The 11,280-nt window shown below is 34.4% G+C and overlaps 1 pseudogene; it reads left to right on the forward strand.

Moving 5' to 3' along the window:
* Positions 1-326: 326 nt before the first annotated feature.
* Positions 327-1,167, forward strand: LOC112621005 (annotated as a pseudogene).
* Positions 1,168-11,280: the final 10,113 nt, after the last annotated feature.

The raw sequence follows: 11,280 nt of genomic DNA on the forward strand, positions 1-11,280 counted from the left end.
TTAGGAGTTTGAGACCAGCCTGGCCAACATAGTGAAACCCCGTCTCCACTAAAACTACAAAAATTAGCCAGGCATGGAGGCAGGTGCCTGTAGTTCCAGCTACTCTGGAGGCTGAGGTACGAGAATCTCTTGAACCCAGCAGGCGGAGGCTGCATTGAGCCAAGATTGCACCACGGCACTGCAGCCTGGGTGACAGAGCAAGGCTCTGTCTCAAAAACAAAAAACAAAAACAAACACACACCACTCTGAACAGATATTTGAAAATTGGAGGAAGCTTCTTCTCTGAGAAAACACCAAATGGCAGATGACACCAGTGCAGTGCAGCGGGGGGGCCCGGAGGCCCTGGTGGCTCTGGGATGGGGAACCGCGATGGCTTCCACGGAGGTTTCGGCAGTGGCATCCGGGGCCGGGTCAGCCGTGGATGGGGCCGGGACCGCAGAGCTCCGGGAGGCAAGGCCGAGGATAAGGAGTGGATGCTCGTCACCAAGTTGGGCCGCTTGGTCAAGGACATGAAGATCAAGTCCCTGGAGGAGATCTACCTCTTCCTGCCCATTAAGGAATCTGAGATCATTGACTTTTTCTTGGGGGCCTCTCTCAAAGACGAGGTTTTGAAGATTATGCCAGTGCAGAAGCAGATCCGTGCTGGCCAGCGCACCGGGTTTAAGGCGTTGCTATTGGGGACTCCAATGGCCACGCTGGCCTGGGTGTTACGTGCTCCAAGGAGGTGGCCACCGTCATCCGTGGGGCCATCATCCTGGCCAAACTCTCCATCCTCCCCGTGCACAGAGGTTACTAGGGGAACAAGATTGGCAAGCCCCACACCATCCCTTGCAAGGTGACAGGCCGCTGCGGCTCTGTGTTGGTGCGCCTCATCCCTGCACCCAGGGGCACTGGCATCATCTCAGCGCCTGTGCCCAAGAAGCTGCTCATGATGGCTGGTATTGATGACTGCTACACCTCAGCCCGGGCTGCACTGCCACCCTGGGCAACTTCACCAAGGCCACCTTTGATGCTATCTCTAAGACCTACAGCTACCTGACCCCTGCCCTCTGGAAGGAGACTGTATTTACCGAGTCTCCCTATCAAGAATTCACTGACCACCTTGTCAAGACCCACACCAGAGTCTCTGTGGAGCGGACCCAGGCTCCAGATGTGGCTACAACATAGGGGTTTTTATACAACAAAAATAAAGTGAATTAAGCCTGAAAAAAAAAGAAAAGAAAAGAAAAGAAAACTGGAAGAAATATGCAGTATAGATAAGCCAGAAGACAAATATAAATGAGAAGTTTAAAAATATTGAAGATAAAATAATGCAAGTCGAGTTTAGTGGAAAATACAGTGGAAATGAAGAGGAGGGAATATTTAAAGAAAAATGACTGACAACATTTCAGAAGTAATGCCAAACTTGAATCCACAGATATAAGAAGCTAATACGCGCAGTAAATATTACATACTTAGTCACATGATATGGCAGTTGCAGTGCACCAAAATTTAAAAAATTAAGAAGGAAAAGAAAAAAAAAAACTAGAGTGTAAAAACCAATCATTTTAAAGTAACATAAATTACACAAAGGGAAGACGTCTCACAGCAATAAATGAAACCACAAGACTAAAATAATATCTCTACAGTATTATAAGAAAATGATTAGAAATCAAAACGTTTTTACCCAGCAAAAATATGTCTTTTAAGAGAGAATAAACTTTAAGACAAAAAGAATCCTTACGACTAGATAATTTCCCGCAAAATGCTCATGAAGAAAACAAGCATATATTAATAAACTAGCCTCAAAATATATTAATAGATATATTGATAAAACAATAGGGAGAAACTTTATACATCTATCCCTACAGTAGAATATTTCAATTCATGTTTTTAACTTGATAAATAAAACAGTTAAAAAATTGGTAAAGATAGAAAATATATGAACAACATAGTTAACAAGCATGGCCTAGTAGTATGATCTGGAATTCTGTCCCCAAACAAGAGAATACAATTTGTTCTCAACCAAATATAAAACAGTTTTTAAATAAGCACATTATAGGCAGTGAATCAATTATCAATAAATGCCAGTGAATTTCTATTATGTAGAAAACATAAGGTATGAGATTTGAAAAGAAAAAAAAACACACAAAGGTAAATTTTTTTCTGAGGTGTTAGGAGAACATCACAAATAATAAGCACAATATAATGGAAAGATGAAGATTTCTGCCCCACAATTAAACAATACAAGTTGCTCTCACACATTTACAAAAACGATGATCACAATTTAAGCTCATAAATCAATTATCAATAAATTCAAAGAATTACCGTTATAAGGCTGTATAAAGACATAAGATTTTAAAATGACAGAACATTTAAATTAGTACAGCCACTATGCAAACTGTATAAAGATTTCTCAAATAATAAAAAAATAACTACCATATGATCCAGCAATCCCACTACTGGTTAGATGTTTAAAGGAAATTACATCAGTATATCAAAGAAATATCTGCAGTCTCGTGTTCATTTCAACACTGTTTATAATACACAAGATAGGAAAGAAAATCAAGTATCCAACACCACGTAAATGGATAAAGAAAATGTGGAATATATACAAACAATGGAATATTATTCAACTATAAAAAGAAGGAAATCCTGCCGTTTGTGACAACATGAATGAACCTGGAGGACATTATGTAAAGTGAAATAAGCCAGGCATAGAAAGAGTAGCACCATATAATTTCACTTATATGTGGAAATGAAAAGAATTGAACTCATAGATATGGAGAGAAGGGTGGTTACCAGGGACTAGTGATGGTGAGGGAGGCAGGGAGATGTTAGTCAAAGGATACAAAATATGAGTTAGGAGGAGTAAATTCAAGAGATCTACTTTCCAATATGGTGAATCAACTTAAATAAAATGTATTATATTCTTTAAAATTCCTGAGTAGATTTTAAGGGTTCTCACCAAAAATAAAAGGTAAGTAAATGAGGAAATGCATATGCTAATTAGCTCAACCTAGCCATTCCATAATATATACATGTTTCAAAGCAATGTATTGTACACAATAAAGATACACAATTTTTATTTTTCAATCAAATACAGGAAGTAAGTTGTTCTTTTCTCACATGGTATGATTCATTGTATACATAGGAAATTCAGTTAAATTTATGGATAAATTATTAGAAATAATAACAGAATTTAGCAGGGTGAAAGGAATAAGATCAAATTAAAATACTTTTCTATATATGAACATCAGTTTCATAGCTATGTGAAATTGTCAAGTTAATCTGTCTGGAATTATAAATTCCTCATCTATAAAATAGGAAAACTAATAGTAACCACTTCATATGGCTGTTAGAATATCAAATAAACTAATAGGTATAAACTCTTTGAATAGTGCCTGATACATTGTAATATCTAAATAAGAATTAAATAATAGATATATTCGTATTTATAGTATTTTAGGTAAAAGGAAGTATGTAAGCTATTGGAAACAGCCTTTTATGATCTTCCACTATAATTAGGAACTGAAAAGTTTCTACCACATTTATAAGCATTTTGAATTACAAATTGCTTCCAGTAAATGCCACTCTCAAGAAAAATGTCTTCAGCTGGTAGTTTCTGAAAAATACCCATGGTAGTAATCAGATAAAAATCATTGTAACGGTCTGCTAAAATTCTGAAACAAAATAATATAATATAGTGCTGGAAATAACTTTTTCATCAAAGTATTAAGTTCTTCTGAATGTTTCCTGCAATAGTTTCTGTTTGGAAAAATTAAAGAATTTTGATGAGGATTTTACAGCAATTATAGAAAGTGGAACTATTTTGTATTTATTCTAAAACTCATAACTGTACTTTGACCACTAACCATATTTTATAACACAAATCTCTTTTTATTTGCAAATTTCCTGAAGAGGAAATTCTCACAAGTACTAAATAAATCAGAATAAACATTTATATAATATTTATTTGTAAACATGACAAATGTTAGTTTAATCTGTATGTTTCCCTTTGGTCCTTTTAATATAAAATCTGTTTTGTAAAAATAAAAAGGTTACAATATCTTTTGTCTGCATTCTCAATGTGCATCAAGAGGGTAGTAAACTGGATGAAATCAAGCTATTAGGAAATGATAAGGAACAATGTGAGGTGAAATAGACATATATTTACATGGCTTTCAAACGAAAGAGATGATGATAAAATGAATAATACCAATATCTTCAATGTATGTGCAGTGAATAGAGCATCAGATACTTAGTAAAGTGTAATAAAGTAGGAGACAAACTAAAGAAATTTTTAAGAAATAGGAGGAAAGGGATAAATAGAAAAAATATTGAACAATTAAAGGATGAATGACAAGATCAAGTGAACCAATTAACTTAACAATTGTAGAAAAAGCAAACAGAGAAAATGGAGATGAGGCAATAATGAAAGAAATAAAGGGACATTTAGGAACCCCATAGATGTGAAGACTGACATAAGCAAAAATATTAAATTGGAATAATATTAAGACAGCCTAGTGTCTAAGTCTGATATTTTCTTAAAATTAAGAATAAAAAATAGAACTTCAAATGATATCTGAGATCAATATTTGCCTGCAAAGTAATTAAACTAAGGATAATCTAGGACTTTTTTTAGGATTGATTCTAGAAAACCATGATGAGTCTACACAGTGGTTTCCTGAAAAGTGACTTGGGTCAACCTGAATATCACTGCTTTGCCAAATGGAAAGAAACATAATGTTAGCTACATAAGAGCATAGAAATGAATACTAAAGTCAGTGTATATAAAAACTTGAAAGATACAGGTGAAAAGAGAAATAAATAATAAATATCTTTAAAAAATAATAAATATAAATGAACAATTTAACCACTTAATGAATGTAGAATAGAAAGATAATAAACCCCAAGAAAGCAGACACTCTCCCACCAAAAAGATAAAGCAGAAATTAAAACAGGCCAGGCACCGTGGCTCACACCTGTGATCCCAGCATTTTGGGAGGCCAAGGTGGGTGAATCGCTTGAGCCCTGGAGTTTGAGATCAGCCTAGGCAATATGGGGAAACTCCATATAAACAGAAAAAATTTAAAAATTATTAGGTTGGCGTGGTGGCGTGTGCCTGTAGTCCTTGTTACTTGTGAGGCTCAGGCAGGAGGATTGCTTGAGCCCATGAGGTCAAGGCTGCAGTGAACCATAATCTTGTCACTATACGGTAGCCTGGGTGACAGAGCAAGACCCTGTCTTAAAGAAAAATAATAATAAATAATAATAAAATATTTAGTAATACAAAACTAAAAAAATTGGTATTATCAATAAATATTTGCCCAAAATATAGACAGAATCTTTAGACAGGAAGAAAGTTCCATAGTTAAAAAGAGAACAAAAATAATTTACTCAGAATTTAGTACAAGGAAATATAAAACCAACAATCAAATAATCACACAGAAAAAGAACAAATGTAGTAATAATATAGGCAAATGGAGAAATTTACAGATGCTAACCTACAAAGACAGTTTAAAAAGTGAAAAACTTCAATTTCCTTAGTGAAATTTGAGACACCCTGCTAAGTGGTGTCAATCAAATTAACAAAAATAAGAAAATGCCAATACACAAAAGTAGAAATAGTGTATACTAAACTGCAAAGAAACAATTTTAACAAAAACCAAAGGATATTATTCAAAATCATACAAATTTGAATAAAACATCAAACATATGAAATAATTTCTGAGAAAATGAAATAATTGAAAGTGACTCAAGGTAAAATAGAATAATTTTAAAAAAATAAATAAAAAATAAAATGCTTTGAATGTACTATCTTGAAAAAAATGTATTTTAGAATTTTAAAGATACCATAGGAACAATTACATCTCAAAGAAAATAAAAATTTCTGCTAGTAAGAAAAAGAGGAAAACTGTGCTAACTTTTTCGACAAGGCTATGAGATCTCTAATTCCATTTTGATTATGATGGAATTTCCAGTATCAAATGTGCCAGCTGACATAAACAAATAAAAATGGCAAAATATATTAAACCATACTGTAGACACTGGAAAAGGGTAATCCAGGACTCCAATCCTTGAAAGAAAAAAAACCTAATGAAATTATTCTTCCCTTTGCCTTAGTTTTCTGAGAAACTTTTTGGATAGTAGAATGGGCTGGGGATTGGGAGAAACCCAAGAGGAACATGTACATCTCTTGCTGGGTTGAGGTATCAAAGATTAGAGTGCAGGGAGACTGCAGCAGATGACATTTTTGGTGTATAACATCAGCAAAGAAGGAGTCACATGAAAAAAGAGCTGCAGAAACCTGCATGGGATTCCCCTTGATGAACAACAAAAGACACATGTATAATGATTCTCCGCTATGCTGAGTAAAAAACTACCAGGAGGCTACACACTGAATAAATTCCTGATCATACACAGGGCTAACAGACCTTGAGATTCTGAACAGCCAGAATAAAGAGACCACATTGGACATCATGGAAATTCAGTACAGACTACAGAAGGTCTGTCTTTCTAGTCAGGCTAAACTAGTCCTAAATTAAAAGCAACTCTAAACTCACCCTAAAATCATGGAGAAATGAGGCTCCTGCCAACAGCTATGTGACTAAGTCACCTTGGGAGTGGATTCTCTATCTCCAAACAAACCTTTAGGTGATTGTAGTGATGGCCAACATTTGATGACAACTCCATTAGAGACCCTGAGACAGAATTTCTAAACCACAAAAATAGAAAGAGGTATGAAATGTTTATTGTTGTTGTAGCCACTAAACTTTGGGTGTAACTTGTTACACAGCAATTGATAATTAAAACAATTATTTATCCAGCTACCTTTACTGCTGTGTCCAAACGGTAACACCAGAGGCCAGTGTTCATCTCCCAAACTATATCATCTCCTAGGTGAACCAACCTGGGGGTCCACTCATTTCACTATATCCCTTCCATAGATGGAAGAATCTTTTGTCCTATCAAGAAAATACAAGAGCATAGGTATAGATTAGTCTTTCCTACAAAAAAGACTTATGCAAGAACTACCATTAATTAGTCACTCGACAAAATGCTTATCCTGGATATTTTACACAATATGTATTTCATCTGGAGATGCAGTTCATGGCAAAGGAAGTGTAGTAGTAATTTCACATCTACAGAAACTTGTCTTTCTTCATTAGTTATCATGTAGAAGCAGCCATCTTGATAGAGCAATGAAATAGTCTACTCATGTATGATCTCAGCTGGGAGACAATACACCATGAGTTTGGGCATAAATCTGCCAGATTTGGTACATCCTTTGAAGCTGCAACCAGTATATATTGCCACTCCCTCCATGAGTAGGGTATAGAAGTCAAGATGGTGATGTGAGTGCTCTTGTTATTGAACTTAATATGTAATTGAAAAAAAATTTCTTCATCTTCCCACAACTGGTGGACCTGGACCAGTCCTAGTGGAAGAGTAATATTCCAAATCAACAAAATCTGGTTTCTAACGGATAGGGAGATGAATCTGCTCCCTGATCAGTTTGCTTTCAGAATGTCTATGAAATAACAGTTTGAGAAGGAAAGTGGTTAAACTAGGAGGGTGTGATATATCGTAGTTACCAGGGGAATCTCTCAGTATTTACTTTTGCAAAAGTCCTTGTCAGTGGAAAACTGACACAGACTGGCTCCCAAGACTTGGATTCTGCAGGAATGAAGAAAGTTTGGGTTACCCCATAAGGAAAAAAAAATTGTGTCCATCTCACTAGCAAAAAAATCCCTGTGGCAAAAAAGGCAACATGGAAGAAACAGTGTTTACTTAAAATATACAACATTTCTTATTTCATCATTATTTTATGAATATTTTATTGAACCTTGTGAACAGGAAAACATGTGGAGACTATAGTGGCTATGTTTAATGTTTTCAAAGCACTTCTCTTCTTTCCCTCCCCACCTTACAAAAAGTACCAATGAAACTTAAAGTTTCAGGTGGGAATATGACCAGAGTTATTCCAAGATCCACAATTATAGTGAGGCTGATGAGCTGATGATATTTTGTGCATCTGCTATGAAAGGGAAGTTGTCTCAAGCAGGCAAAGGACATGAGTAGATGGTAAGGGGCAAAATAGGTTAGCTGTACTCTGTGCTCTTTACTCTTCTCTATTCTGCTTTCTACACCAAGAGGCTGAAAAATAAGAAATCTGCTTTCCATTGATTTCAGCCAATCTACACAGAAGATACCAGGTAGAGAGGAGAAAGAGGTGAAAACATATGTTTCCCTGATTTCTGCTGCTCAAAGTCACATTGAGCTGGCCAAGTCCCTTAGTCAAATGTCACTACCTCTTTCAAAATGGCCAGCTTTACACAACTCTCCCTCTGTAAGCTTTTCAGACACCTTCCTTCTCTATTCTTTCCGGCCTAGAGAACAGTTGTAAGAACTGTTATGCTGCAGGTAACTGCTGATTCCCTTACTCTTACTTTTGTAGTTAGTTCTTTTAAATAAGCCTTCTTCGAGTTCTATTTGAACGTACCATCTTATTGGGATCCAGACTGATTTACTAGGTTAACTGTTAATAGTCAGAAATATTTAAGTTAAAGATAACTCTATCAAGAATCATGAGAAAAATAAGTTGACCAAAGTCAGGTACCATCACTTGGAACTCTTGATTACACAGGATTAAGTATCCAGCAGACATTCAGATGGTAGTGCTGATTAATTAAATGATATTTTTTTAAAAAATAAGATTACTCCTAATTCTGAGATGTGATTATCAATTTTATAAATAACACCTTCAAGAAACATTAAATATTCTTTGCATAGAAACATAAAAAATGCCAGGTGAGAGATGAAGACACAGTATGACAATTTATCTCTGAAATTGGCATCAAGGACTTTTACAATTACATTGCTTTGTTTTTATATAATACATTTGGAAACATTTTCTCACCTAGGAATTTACATGATAATAAATGTGAATTCTTTTTAAATCTGTTTACATTATAAACTTACATACCTATTGGCAGTAATATCACCATTTACCATTTAAAAGTTATGTTCTTGTTCTACATCTACCTCTTCTGGCCTTTCAGGGATAGTCTCTCATTCTGCCTCTGGTTCTCTTAAAATTCACATTTTTCCATTCTCCAGGGCCATTTTCCTGTAAACCATTAAGCTCCAATCTTATTTCTCTCGATGAGCAATTTATTTTTGTCCTTTCTTCATTAAATTTTGATTTCTTCATGGCAGACAATATTCATGAGGAAATGTCAACTTAGCTACCACATTCAGTCACCTTTAATTTTAAGCTGAAGAATTATTCTGGATAATGAATTACACCTTTTAAATTGAGATAGCTGACCACAGTGATATATCTGGGTATGTTAATTCAGCATGTATAAAGCACTTACAGTAATTAATAATATTTTTTCTAATTTGTTATAATTAATATAAAAATTATGCTGAGAATAAGCTTATGAATAACACATAGTTTCTGTCTTGAAGGTGTTCACAGCCATGTTGAGTTATGATGAGAGGTAAAAATCCCAGAGGTGTCTGACACAGGATTCATTACATTTAGAAATCTCCCTAGTAAGTCTTCTGTATTTTGTCAAATGGTTCTCTCCCCAATTAAAAATCATTTCACACTGTCCAACAGAAATTAAAGTTTGTATTTTATTGAAAATGGTTTAGATCATATTTTATTTTATTTTTTACTTTTGGGTATTTGTGGAATGACTTTGTTCATCTCTTATTATATTGAAACAAATAGGTCAACACCAAGCAAACCAACATAAATGACTAATAAATCAATTTTTTGTTTTTACCAACATTAGTATTATAGCTGCAAAGTGTTTGAATCCCTTGGAGTTTGGATGAAATATTTATTATAATTCAGTAAAGGTCCATATTAATGTATCACAACAACTGCCTAAAAACAATGCACTGATCACGCATTCAGATCCTATGTAAAAATAGAGGAAAAAAATGTAAAAAGACAAAGAGAGAAAATTAAAATAAGAAAATTTAAAAAATAAACTAATAGAGCTGAATTATCTTTTGTCTTAAATTCTTAACCTTTTTTTTTTTTAAACACAGTGTACAATTTATTAGAATTACTTTTGGTGGGTGATGCATATTTATTTTGGTTTAAGATTGGATTTCTTAATTTAATAATTTGAGTCATGTAGGTAAGAAGAGATATTAAAATAATATGTTTGAGGGTAAGATAAATCTATCAGGTCAAAAGGCTGTCTATAAGATTGATGATTTTTGATAATTCAGATAAATTTTAGAAAAATCTCACTTAAAGTTAGTATATGGAACTTCAAATATTCATAATCCAGTCAAGAAGTCTGAAGAAAGCACCCTGCTCCACCAAAAAAAAAAAAAGGGACATTCTAAGAAGCAAAGACTTAAAATGACAAAGTACTGAAAGTCTATGCTTAACAGAGGGTAAGATTCAGTTGTTTGAAAATTTCCTTGTGTGGATTTATCTATGCTTAACAGTGCTGAATGAATAAAATATCACCATATTTATACAGCGAATAAAATGGAATTTTTAAGATTCTTTAGGTTGCATGTGAGATAAATGTCTATATTAAAATAAACTTGATGATATGCAAAAATGCTATTTTAATTAATGCATAAATGGTAGGAGAATTAAGTATGCACTTCAGATAATTTCAGATGCTTTCATTATATTACTATTCTTGACTTTATGTAGGAATTATAGTATAGAGAGCAACATATTCATAAATTATATCAGAAGTGAGTAGAGCAACTCAAGAAGTAATTAGCCTCACTTGTGTATCCACAGGGACATATTCCTCTAGAATAGGTAGAAACAGTGGGAGATAGGAGCAAGGATAATTTGATCATGAGAGCTGTTCAATACATGGAATGCACATTCAGCAAACTGTGGAAGGAGGAAAGAATAAGTCAAAAGAGAAAAACAGAGATTCTACAGTTTTACCATACAACATACACTGAATATAGAAATGGCTAGAATCACACGCTTGAAATCTTTCTAGGCACCAGTGCCCTTGTGCCTACAGTTCTACAAGATGCTCCTCAAAGACCTGCAGTTTGATTTTTTATGTATTTTTGAAATGTAGGAGAAAAAAGATCTTTTACCCATCACAAATTCATGCTCAAGCCATGAATCTGTGCCAAAAAAACAGATTAACAAGTGAAAAGAATACAGATGTATTTAACACAAGATTTACGTGACATGAGAGCCTTCACAAATCAAGATGGTGAGAAAGAGGGAAACCTGAATATTTTTATGGACTGTAATGCATAAGTGTGATTGGAAAAGAAGAGGAT

Source organism: Theropithecus gelada, chromosome 3 (genome assembly GCF_003255815.1).
Source record: "Theropithecus gelada isolate Dixy chromosome 3, Tgel_1.0, whole genome shotgun sequence".
In the NCBI taxonomy this organism is placed as follows: domain Eukaryota; kingdom Metazoa; phylum Chordata; class Mammalia; order Primates; family Cercopithecidae; genus Theropithecus; species Theropithecus gelada.